The sequence below is a fragment of the Mixophyes fleayi genome, chromosome 9, assembly GCF_038048845.1.
Source record: "Mixophyes fleayi isolate aMixFle1 chromosome 9, aMixFle1.hap1, whole genome shotgun sequence".
NCBI classification, from domain to species: domain Eukaryota; kingdom Metazoa; phylum Chordata; class Amphibia; order Anura; family Limnodynastidae; genus Mixophyes; species Mixophyes fleayi.
The window spans coordinates 28,410,921-28,423,308 of NC_134410.1; the positions used below are offsets into that span (position 1 = coordinate 28,410,921).

The following is a 12,388-nucleotide window of genomic DNA, read 5'->3' on the forward strand; positions in this document are numbered from 1 at the left end:
AACAAAAATAGATATATTGACACAATCACAGATAAAATTTATGACAAGCAGTGTTTTTTCCTCTTAATTAAAAGTCTCTGTACAGATAAATATGCAAGAAACATTACAGCGCAATAATGAGCAATGCATAGTGTTTTAAACGTCATTGGATACACAGTAGTGCCCCCAGTTCAACAAAAGTTGGTTAAAAACACATTACACACGAGAAAATATATGAACTTACCTGATTATGGCATCCTGTGTTCTGTTTTACTACTGGGCGCGCTGGGCGATGAGGGATCAGCAGCTGTCAGCTCACACAGCCAGTCGGGAGCAGGGACCGAGGGCAGTGGTCAAAGTGGAAATTTAGAAGTGGGGGTATGGGGGTATGGAAAATATAAGTGAATGGAGTATGAAGGCTTGATTTTTTATTTTATTTTAACACTTGTCCCCTCTGTGCATTCCCATTCTTCATTACTACTTGTGTTTTATGATGGCTGCTTCCCTAACATTCCCATTCTTAAGATGTCTCTCCCTTTACACTTTCTTTACCTATGCCCCTGCACTATCTTCTCCTTTGCCTCTCTCACTTAACCCCCTGCACCCCCTTCCCCCCTGGCTATCTCACCCCTCTTCCAGCACCCCCTTCCCCCCAGGCTCTCACCCCTCTTCCAGCACCCCCTTCCCCCTTGGCTCTCACCCCTCTTCCTGCACCCCCTTCCCCCCAGGCTCTCTCACACTCGTGACAACCCTGCACCCACCCCGAAAATCACCATGGGGGGTTCAGGGAGCTGTTTGTGCTGCTTGTGACACAAGACAGAAATAGAAATATATAAACCTTATAGTCTCTAGATGTCTGGACAACCCTGAGTGTTTCTGTGTTATATCTGCCTTACTATAAAAAGGCTATATGGTTTCATGAACAATTATATTCTTCCTTCTATTCTTCCCAGTCATATAAGGAAAAAAGTTTGAACAGCGCAAGATCAATTGTGTACACACAAATACTTAATAACTGTATATGTTTATTTAGATATAACAACAGTATGTCCACATTTAACAATATATTGGTGTGCACATTGATAGGTAATGACTACCAAGAGACCGGTCTCAGTGATAAATATCAAATAGTATTAGAGTATAGGTAGATAAATATTGGATACCAAAAATAAAAAAATAAAAAATATTTTACAGTTATTAAGTATTTGTGTGTACAAAATTGATCTAGCGCTGTTAAGACTTTTTTCCTTATTGTATCCCTTTACAATGTTTTTTTGGCGCTTACCCTTTTCCCTATACATCTGCTTTTACAATTATATGCCTTCTTAAGCTCAGTGCAAGATATCTCTTTTTTGGTGTTCCCAGTCATCTAGCCTCATGTTGGTAACAGGGAGGAGGACTGGAAGTAAGAAATGATACTGTACCGAGTGGGGTCACCGTCATCTACTCTTTCATTTCCCCTTCCATTTGAGCATATGTTTATTCCCCCTCCCCCCCCCGTGCGAAAATCGCGGCGCCCCCGTGCGAAAATCATGGTATCCCGTGCAAATATCGTGGCACCCCCACGCGCAAAATCATGGTACCCCCTCCCTTGCGAAAATCGCGGCACCCCCGCGATCCCCTCCCCATTCAGAAAAAAAAAAAACCTGTGTCCACATTGCAGTGCAGAGAGAATGAGAGGGAGGGAGCAGAGGAGCAGTCCTCTGTCGCGCAACATAGGTGGCTGGTTCCTGGGGACGAGCCAGCCACCAGGAATCCAAGAAGTGTCGTGCCGGCCCATCTAGCCATCGGCCCTTCTGGCATTTGCCAGAAGTGCCAGATGGCCAGTCCGGCCCTGTTGGCCAGTACATGTTGAGTTACTAAGTAGTTTCTAAGTGACATATAGCACAAGCTTTGTTCCTTTGTATATGCTGCATATCTATGGCTTTCGTGGATTTATCTGCAAAGTTAATGCATTGTTGTACATTGCACACCATAATTTCCTGTTTGGTTCTCCACTGGGTGATTCTAAGACTCTCCTTACAGCATATGTAGAAGAACATAGTTGCCAACATTGGAAAAAATGACAGGGACACCTGAAGTCAAAGCAATGCTTACACACGGGAATGCTGCAACATGCAGCGACCAAGGTAAGTTAAGGGGTTGTGGTTATGCAAATAAATGGGTGTGGCTACAAGAGCATGTATTTATAATAAACTTTTTGATTTTCTATTTAGATAATTAAGTACACACCAATAATTCTATTTTCTTTTTTTACAATTACTTAAAAAATACCTTAAATCTTTTGGCAGTAATATGCAAAACTAAAATAAAGTCTTTGATTTGCATTGACATGTATAAAGAATTCTGCAAATATTTTAAATGTGTCTTATTTCAGTTTAATTAAAGCCTCTGTAATGCCATATACAATATAATTATTTTAAAACTAGAAACACATAAATACACTACATACTAGATATATACATAAAATACATAGATACATATAACAAGTTATAACAAATCTATCTCTGTTGCATCGATTAAGGTGCAGAGCACACATTTGCCAAGATCCCCACTTGCACCTCTTAGGCACACTTACATATATAGTTACATTATTTTTAGGTGCCTCTTCCTGGGCACATCACTTGTGGATGTGGGAGCACATGTTCGGGGCATGCCCATGACGTCACTCATTTAGTCCAGCTATGTCTTCCAGTGCCTAAAGAGCATTCATTACTGTTTGATGCTTGTGCATTTTCCTGTATATCTTATGTGACTTATTGGGCACTTATTCAGCTTGTTTTCATATTGTTTGTCTTCCTGTGACTTTGATCTAAGTTATTGACTTTGACACTGTGGCGTCAGCCCTGACTTCTACGTATTTGTGACCATCCTCTTATTAATCAGCAGCTACAGGGTAACACTAGCCTGGGAGTCGAGCCCTATGGTTTCCCTGCTGCAAAGTCAATAACTCCTTTGCAGGGTGAACATCATGTGGATATCAGGGTTATATTAGACTCTTTGCCCCAGATTAGCCAGCACAAATTGCTAAGGATTGTAGGTCCAAATGTGGGCTGGATGTTGCTTGGGTCATGGACTACACTGACAATGCATTACCAACATGAATTTTGCAAGATCTGACCAAATGGAGATGCAGGAAAATAACCAGGACCAAATTATTAATTTCCTGCCATCTCACCAAACCCTGCGCCAACTGCGGTCAACCTGAAAATCGCTGTCTCCTCACTACAGTGGAGATCCACAGGCCTGTAGGATGCTTTTAAATTAGTGTTCTATTTACTTGTACCAGAATACTTTGTATTATGAACATACCAATGCAGCCTTCGTAATGTTCTTGCTCTTGTATCAGGCTCTTTCTTGTGCCTCTCATGGGAGAAAATATTATTCATTTGGACAGAATTCATCTGCTTTAATCTCAGCCTTCATTGTCCGAGTCTACCTTTAACATTAATTTAAAAGTGCAACTAACAAAATACATATATTCCAGAAAATAAAAACAAAATGTAATGTCCATGATTCACTGTCTGGATATGGTGGAAGCCATCTAAACTTTTAGAATAGCTTGCTAAAATAACACTCTGGCACAGATGGACCCCATGGAAAGACGAAGCCACTTACTTTCTTGGGAAAGTGGTGTTTCTTTGTTGTAGGACAACTACAACTTAACCATTCAGGAATGTGTTTTTCCATCTTAAGAAAAAGAACAAAGCTGTCAGAAGTGGGATTTGAACCCACGCCTCCATATGGAGACCAGAAAACCCATTTAGAGGAAAACATTACTCTTAAATCTGGCACCTTAGAACGCTCGCCCATCCTGACAAGTTTTTCTTGTGGTGTAAACCTATTCCACAATATTGTAAATTCTATTAAATATAATAATGTTGGCAGTTTATGAAAGGCAAACATTATATAGAATTTGAAAACTAATAATAAAAACACGATCTTGGATGTCTGTATTTCATGCGTCCACCTTGTACTAAGGGTTCAACCTAGTCTCAGGACAGACCCGTTGTTCTAACAGATATGGTGTCTCACTATGGAAAAGTAGACCAAGATTCTGAGTCTGTCCTCCATGCCTATCAAACTTTTCTTCACGATTATTGATTAATTACTAACAAAAAGATAGTGTTGCAAAAAATGTCTACTTCAAACTCCATTATTACAGACAATTCAACTTCAGTTTATGAAAACGCAACCTTGCATCTTTCGCAGTTGTAAAGAAAATTTTGATTCGTTTAAGACTAAATCAGAATGCACTTACTGGAGGCATAATTGAGATAATGTGTAAGTGTGCATATTTTTTAAAGTTTAGTTGAATTTATTCCTTTAGTTCGCTAAACTGCACAATGTTAGGATAAGATTAAGTTGATATTTTAATGTCAGACTATGCCAAGATTGAAAGAAAACCTATCTTCTGAATGCTGTCTTTTACATCCAGTCTTAACTGACTGTACAACTTATCCATTGAGAAATGTGTTTTTCCAACTTAAGAAAAAGAACAAAATTGTCAGAAGTGGGATTTGAACCCACGCCTCCATACGGAGACCAGAAAACCCATTTAAAGGAAGACATTACTCTTGAGTCTGGCGCCTTAGACTGCTCGGCCATCCTGACCATTTTTCGCTGTGCCATAAACCTATTCAACAATATTGTAAATTCTATTAAATATAATAATATGGCAGTTTATGAAAGGCAAACATTATATAGAATTTGAAAACTAATAATAAAAACACGATCTTGGATGTCTGTATTTCATGCGTCCACGTTGTACTAAGGGTTCAACCTAGTCTCAGGACAGACCCGTTGTTCTAACAGATATGGTGTCTCACTATGGAAAAGTAGACCAAGATTCTGAGTCTGTCCTCCATGCCTATCAAACTTTTCTTCACTATTTTTGATTATTTACTAACAAAAAGATAGTGTTGCAAAAAATGTCTACTTCAAACTCCATTTTTACAGACAACTACACTTCAGTTTATGAAAATGCAACCTTGCATCTTTCGCAGTTGTAAAGAAAATTTTGATTCGTTTAAGACTAAATCAGAATCCACTTACTGGAGGCATAATTGAGATAATGTGTAAGTGTGCATATTTTTTAAAGTTTGGTTGAATTTATTCCTTTAGTTCGCTAAACTGCACAATGTTAGGATAAGATTAAGTTGATATGTTAATGTCAGACTATGCCAAGATTGAAAGAAAACCTATCTTCTGAATGATGTCTTTTACATCCAGTCTTAACTGACTGTACAACTTATCCATTGACGAATGTGTTTTTCCAACTTAAGAAAAAGAACAAAATTGTCAGAAGTGGGATTTGAACCCACGCCTCCATACAGAGACCAGAAAACCCATTTAGAAGAAGACATTACTCTTGAGTCTGGCGCCTTAGACCGCTCGGCCATCCTGACAAGCTTTTCTTTTGTTGTAAACCTATTCCACAATATTGTAAATTCTATTAAATATAATAATATGGCAGCTTATGAAAGGCAAACATTATATAGAATTTGAAAACTAATAATAAAAACACGATCTTGGATGTCTGTATTTCATGCGTCCACGTTGTACTAAGGGTTCAACCTAGTTTCAGGACAGACCCGTTGTTCTAACAGATATGGTGTCTCACTATGGAAAAGTAGACCAAGATTCTCAGTCTGTCCTCCATGCCTATCAAACTTTTCTTCACTATTTTTGATTATTTACTAACAAAAAAATAGTGTTGCAAAAAATGTCTACTTCAAACTCCATTTTTACAGACAACTCAACTTCAGTTTATGAAAATGCAACCTTGCATATTTCGCAGTTGTAAAGAAAATTTTGATTAGTTTAAGACTAAATCAGAATGCACTTACTGGGGGCATAATTGAGATAATGTGTAAGTGTGCATATTTTTTAAAGTTTGGTTGAATTTTTTTCTTTAGTTCGCTAAACTGCACAATGTTAGGATAAGATTAAGTTGATATTTTAATGTCAGACTATGCCAAGATTGAAAGAAAACCTATCTTCTGAATGATGTCTTTTACATCCAGTCTTAACTGACTTTACAACTTATCCATTGAGGAATGTGTTTTTCCAACGTAAGAAAAAGAACAAAATTGTCAGAAGTGGGATTTGAACCCACGCCTCCATACGGAGACCAGAAAACCCATTTAGAGGAATACATTACTCTTGAGTCTGGCGCCTTAGACTGCTCGGCTATCCTGACCATTTTTAGCTGTGCCGTAAACCTATTCAACAATATTGTAAATTCTATTAAATATAATATTATGGCAGCTTATGAAAGGCAAACATTATATAGAATTTGAAAACTAATAATAAAAACACGATCTTGGATGTCTGTATTTCATGCGTCCACGTTGTACTAAGGGTTCAACCTAGTCTCAGGACAGACCCGTTGTTCTAACAGATATGGTGTCTCACTATGGAAAAGTAGACCAAGATTCTGAGTCTGTCCTCCATGCCTATCAAACTTTTCTTCACTATTTTTCATTATTTACTAACAAAAAGATAGTGTTGCAAAAAATGTCTACTTCAAACTCCATTTTTACAGACAACTACACTTCAGTTTATGAAAATGCAACCTTGCATCTTTCGCAGTTGTAAAGAAAATTTTGATTCGTTTAAGACTAAATCAGAATGCACTTACTGGGGGCATAATTGAGATAATGTGTAAGTGTGCATATTTTTTTAAAGTTTGGTTGAATTTTTTTCTTTAGTTCGCTAAACTGCACAATGTTAGGATAAGATTAAGTTGATATTTTAATGTCAGACTATGCCAAGATTGAAAGAAAACCTATCTTCTGAATGATGTCTTTTACATCCAGTCTTAACTGACTTTACAACTTATCCATTGAGGAATGTTTTTTTCCAACGTAAGAAAAAGAACAAAATTGTCAGAAGTGGGATTTGAACCCACGCCTCCATACGGAGACCAGAAAACCCATTTAGAGGAATACATTACTCTTGAGTCTGGCGCCTTAGACTGCTCGGCCATCCTGACCATTTTTAGCTGTGCCGTAAACCTATTCAACAATATTGTAAATTCTATTAAATATAATATTATGGCAGCTTATGAAAGGCAAACATTATATAGAATTTGAAAACTAATAATAAAAACACGATCTTGGATGTCTGTATTTCATGCGTCCACGTTGTACTAAGGGTTCAACCTAGTCTCAGGACAGACCCGTTGTTCTAACAGATATGGTGTCTCACTATGGAAAAGTAGACCAAGATTCTGAGTCTGTCCTCCATGCCTATCAAACTTTTCTTCACTATTTTTCATTATTTACTAACAAAAAGATAGTGTTGCAAAAAATGTCTACTTCAAACTCCATTTTTACAGACAACTACACTTCAGTTTATGAAAATGCAACCTTGCATCTTTCGCAGTTGTAAAGAAAATTTTGATTCGTTTAAGACTAAATCAGAATGCACTTACTGGGGGCATAATTGAGATAATGTGTAAGTGTGCATATTTTTTTAAAGTTTGGTTGAATTTTTTTCTTTAGTTCGCTAAACTGCACAATGTTAGGATAAGATTAAGTTGATATTTTAATGTCAGACTATGCCAAGATTGAAAGAAAACCTATCTTCTGAATGATGTCTTTTACATCCAGTCTTAACTGACTGTACAACTTATCCATTAAGGAATGTGTTTTTCCAATGTAAGAAAAAGAACAAAATTGTCAGAAGTGGGATTTGAACCCACGCCTCCATACGGAGACCAGAAAACCCATTTAGAGGAAGACATTACTCTTGAGTCTGTCGCCTTAGACCGCTCGGCCATCCTGACAAGCTTTTCTTTTGTTGTAAACCTATTCCACAATATTGTAAATTCTATTAAATATAATAATATGGCAGCTTATGAAAGGCAAACATTATATAGAATTTGAAAACTAATAATAAAAACACGATCCTGGATGTCTGCATTTCATGCGTCCACGTTCTACTAAGGGTTCAACCTAGTCTCAGGACAGACCCGTTGTTCTAACAGATATGGTGTCTCACTATGGAAAAGTAGACCAAGATTCTGAGTCTGTCCTCCATGCCTATCAAACTTTTCTTCACTATTTTTGATTATTTGCTAACAAAAAGATAGTGTTGCAAAAAATGTCTACTTCAAACTCCATTTTTACAGACAACTACACTTCAGTTTATGAAAATGCAACCTTGCATCTTTCGCAGTTGTAAAGAAAATTTTGATTTGTTTAAGACTAAATCAGAATGCACTTACTGGGGGCATAATTGAGATAATGTGTAAGTGTGCATATTTTTTTAAAATTTGGTTGAATTTTTTTCTTTAGTTCGCTAAACTGCACAATGTTAGGATAAGATTAAGTTGATATTTTAATGTCAGACTATGCCAAGATTGAAAGAAAACCTATCTTCTGAATGATGTCTTTTACATCCAGTCTTAACTGACTGTACAACTTATCCATTGAGGAATGTGTTTTTCCAACGTAAGAAAAAGAACAAAATTGTCAGAAGTGGGATTTGAACCCACGCCTCCATACGGAGACCAGAAAACCCATTTAGAGGAAGACATTACTCTTGAGTCTGGCGCCTTAGACCGCTCTGCCATCCTGACAAGCTTTTCTTTTGTTGTAAACCTATTCCACAATATTGTAAATTCTATTAAATATAATAATATGGCAGTTTATGAAAGGCAAACATTATATAGAATTTGAAAATTAATAATAAAAACACGATCTTGGATGTCTGTATTTCATGCGTCCACGTTGTACTAAGGGTTCAACCTAGTCTCAGGACAGACCCGTTGTTCTAACAGATATGGTGTCTCACTATGGAAAAGTAGACCAAGATTCTGAGTCTGTCCTCCATGCCTATCAAACTTTTCTTCACTATTTTTGATTATTTACTAACAAAAAGATAGTGTTGCAAAAAATGTCTACTTCAAACTCCATTTTTACAGACAACTCAACTTCAGTTTATGAAAACGCAACCTTGCATCTTTCGCAGTTGTAAAGAAAATTTTGATTCGTTTAAGACTAAATCAGAATGCACTTACTGGGGGCATAATTGAGATAATGTGTAAGTGTGCATATTTTTTAAAGTTTGGTTGAATTTTTTTCTTTAGTTCGCTAAACTGCACAATGTTAGGATAAGATTAAGTTGATATTTTAATGTCAGACTATGCCAAGATTGAAAGAAAACCTATCTTCTGAATGATGTCTTTTACATCCAGTCTTAACTGACTTTACAACTTATCCATTGAGGAATGTGTTTTTCCAACGTAAGAAAAAGAACAAAATTGTCAGAAGTGGGATTTCAACCCACGCCTCCATATGGAGACCAGAAAACCCATTTAGAGGAATACATTACTCTTGAGTCTGGCGCCTTAGACTGCTCGGCCATCCTGACCATTTTTAGCTGTGCCGTAAACCTATTCCACAATATTGTAAATTCTATTAAATATAATATTATGGCAGCTTATGAAAGGCAAACATTATATAGAATTTGAAAACTAATAATAAAAACACGATCTTGGATGTCTGTATTTCATGCGTCCACGTTGTACTAAGGGTTCAACCTAGTTTCAGGACAGACCCGTTGTTCTAACAGATATGGTGTCTCACTATGGAAAAGTAGACCAAGATTCTGAGTCTGTCCTCCATGCCTATCAAACTTTTCTTCACTATTTTTGATTATTTACTAACAAAAAGATAGTGTTGCAAAAAAATGTCTACTTCAAACTCCATTTTTACAGACAACTCAACTTCAGTTTATGAAAATGCAACCTTGCATATTTCGCAGTTGTAAAGAAAATTTTGATTAGTTTAAGACTAAATCAGAATGCACTTACTGGGGGCATAATTGAGATAATGTGTAAGTGTGCATATTTTTTAAAGTTTGGTTGAATTTTTTTCTTTAGTTCGCTAAACTGCACAATGTTAGGATAAGATTAAGTTGATATTTTAATGTCAGACTATGCCAAGATTGAAAGAAAACCTATCTTCTGAATGATGTCTTTTACATCCAGTCTTAACTGACTTTACAACTTATCCATTGAGGAATGTGTTTTTCCAACGTAAGAAAAAGAACAAAATTGTTAGAAGTGGGATTTGAACCCACGCCTCCATACGGAGACCAGAAAACCCATTTAGAGGAATACATTACTCTTGAGTCTGGCGCCTTAGACTGCTCGGCCATCCTGACCATTTTTAGCTGTGCCGTAAACCTATTCAACAATATTGTAAATTCTATTAAATATAATATTATGGCAGCTTATGAAAGGCAAACATTATATAGAATTTGAAAACTAATAATAAAAACACGATCTTGGATGTCTGTATTTCATGCGTCCACGTTGTACTAAGGGTTCAACCTAGTCTCAGGACAGACCCGTTGTTCTAACAGATATGGTGTCTCACTATGGAAAAGTAGACCAAGATTCTGAGTCTGTCCTCCATGCCTATCAAACTTTTCTTCACTATTTTTGATTATTTACTAACAAAAAGATAGTGTTGCAAAAAATGTCTACTTCAAACTCCATTTTTACAGACAACTACACTTCAGTTTATGAAAATGCAACCTTGCATCTTTCGCAGTTGTAAAGAAAATTTTGATTCGTTTAAGACTAAATCAGAATGCACTTACTGGGGGCATAATTGAGATAATGTGTAAGTGTGCATATTTTTTTAAAGTTTGGTTGAATTTTTTTCTTTAGTTCGCTAAACTGCACAATGTTAGGATAAGATTAAGTTGATATTTTAATGTCAGACTATGCCAAGATTGAAAGAAAACCTATCTTCTGAATGATGTCTTTTACATCCAGTCTTAACTGACTTTACAACTTATCCATTGAGGAATGTTTTTTTCCAACGTAAGAAAAAGAACAAAATTGTCAGAAGTGGGATTTGAACCCACGCCTCCATACGGAGACCAGAAAACCCATTTAGAGGAATACATTACTCTTGAGTCTGGCGCCTTAGACTGCTCGGCCATCCTGACCATTTTTAGCTGTGCCGTAAACCTATTCAACAATATTGTAAATTCTATTAAATATAATATTATGGCAGCTTATGAAAGGCAAACATTATATAGAATTTGAAAACTAATAATAAAAACACGATCTTGGATGTCTGTATTTCATGCGTCCACGTTGTACTAAGGGTTTCACGTAGTCTCAGGACAGACCCGTTGTTCTAACAGATATGGTGTCTCACTATGGAAATGTAGACCAAGATTCTGAGTCTGTCCTCCATGCCTATCAAACTTTTCTTCACTATTTTTGATTATTTACTAACAAAAAGATAGTGTTGCAAAAAATGTCTACTTCAAACTCCATTTTTTCAGACAACTACACTTCAGTTTATGAAAATGCAACCTTGCATCTTTCGCAGTTGTAAAGAAAATTTTGATTAGTTTAAGACTAAATCAGAATGCACTTACTGGAGGCATAATTGAGATAATGTGTAAGTGTGCATATTTTTTAAAGTTTGGTTGAATTTATTCCTTTAGTTCGCTAAACTGCACAATGTTAGGATAAGATTAAGTTGATATGTTAATGTCAGACTATGCCAAGATTGAAAGAAAACCTATCTTCTGAATGCTGTCTTTTACATCCAGTCTTAACTGACTGTACAACTTATCCATTGAGGAATGTGTTTTTCCAACTTAAGAAAAAGAACAAATATGTCAGAATTGGGATTTGAACACACGCCTCCATACAAAGACCAGAAAACCCATTTAGAAGAAGACATTACTCTTGAGTCTGGCGCCTTAGACCGCTCGGCCATCCTGACAAGCTTTTCTTTTGTTGTAAACCTATTCCACAATATTGTAAATTCTATTAAATATAATAATATGGCAGTTTATGAAAAGCAAACATTATATAGAATTTGAAAACTAATAATAAAAACACGATCTTGGATGTCTGTATTTCATGCGTCCACGTTGTACTAAGGGTTCAACCTAGTTTCAGGACAGACCCGTTGTTCTAACAGATATGGTGTCTCACTATGGAAAAGTAGACCAAGATTCTCAGTCTGTCCTCCATGCCTATCAAACTTTTCTTCACTATTTTTGATTATTTACTAACAAAAAGATAGTGTTGCAAAAAATGTCTACTTCAAACTCCATTTTTATAGACAACTCAACTTCAGTTTATGAAAACGCAACCTTGCATATTTCGCAGTTGTAAAGAAAATTTTGATTCGTTTAAGACTAAATCAGAATGCACTTACTGGGGGCATAATTGAGATAATGTGTAAGTGTGCATATTTTTTTAAAGTTTGGTTGAATTTTTTTCTTTAGTTCGCTAAACTGCACAATGTTAGGATAAGATTAAGTTGAAATTTTCATGTCAGACTATGCCAAGATTGAAAGAAAACCTATCTTCTGAATGATGTCTTTTACATCCAGTCTTAACTGACTGTACAACTTATCC

General features: G+C 36.3%; 1 long non-coding RNA gene and 7 other non-coding genes across 8 annotated transcripts in view; 1 reads left to right on the forward strand and 7 right to left on the reverse strand.

Moving 5' to 3' along the window:
• LOC142102353 (uncharacterized) overlaps positions 1-12,388 on the forward strand; it is a 281,858-nt gene that overhangs the window by 30,850 nt on the left and 238,620 nt on the right. The window contains exon 3 of the long non-coding RNA XR_012679251.1: positions 2,005-2,108. This is a non-coding gene — a long non-coding RNA (uncharacterized LOC142102353). The remainder of the gene's footprint in view (positions 1-2,004; positions 2,109-12,388) is intronic.
• TRNAL-CAA (transfer RNA leucine (anticodon CAA)) lies at positions 4,485-4,593 on the reverse strand. Its single transcript has 2 exons — positions 4,556-4,593; positions 4,485-4,530 (listed from the first exon to the last, which is right to left on the reverse strand). It is a non-coding gene; the product is annotated as a tRNA-Leu (tRNA).
• TRNAL-CAA (transfer RNA leucine (anticodon CAA)) lies at positions 5,279-5,387 on the reverse strand. Its single transcript has 2 exons — positions 5,350-5,387; positions 5,279-5,324 (listed from the first exon to the last, which is right to left on the reverse strand). It is a non-coding gene; the product is annotated as a tRNA-Leu (tRNA).
• Positions 6,073-6,181, reverse strand: TRNAL-CAA (transfer RNA leucine (anticodon CAA)). The gene is made up of 2 exons: positions 6,144-6,181; positions 6,073-6,118 (listed from the first exon to the last, which is right to left on the reverse strand). It is a non-coding gene; the product is annotated as a tRNA-Leu (tRNA).
• TRNAL-CAA (transfer RNA leucine (anticodon CAA)) lies at positions 6,868-6,976 on the reverse strand. The gene is made up of 2 exons: positions 6,939-6,976; positions 6,868-6,913 (listed from the first exon to the last, which is right to left on the reverse strand). It is a non-coding gene; the product is annotated as a tRNA-Leu (tRNA).
• TRNAL-CAA (transfer RNA leucine (anticodon CAA)) lies at positions 7,663-7,771 on the reverse strand. Its single transcript has 2 exons — positions 7,734-7,771; positions 7,663-7,708 (listed from the first exon to the last, which is right to left on the reverse strand). It is a non-coding gene; the product is annotated as a tRNA-Leu (tRNA).
• Positions 8,458-8,566, reverse strand: TRNAL-CAA (transfer RNA leucine (anticodon CAA)). Its single transcript has 2 exons — positions 8,529-8,566; positions 8,458-8,503 (listed from the first exon to the last, which is right to left on the reverse strand). It is a non-coding gene; the product is annotated as a tRNA-Leu (tRNA).
• TRNAL-CAA (transfer RNA leucine (anticodon CAA)) lies at positions 10,842-10,950 on the reverse strand. The gene is made up of 2 exons: positions 10,913-10,950; positions 10,842-10,887 (listed from the first exon to the last, which is right to left on the reverse strand). It is a non-coding gene; the product is annotated as a tRNA-Leu (tRNA).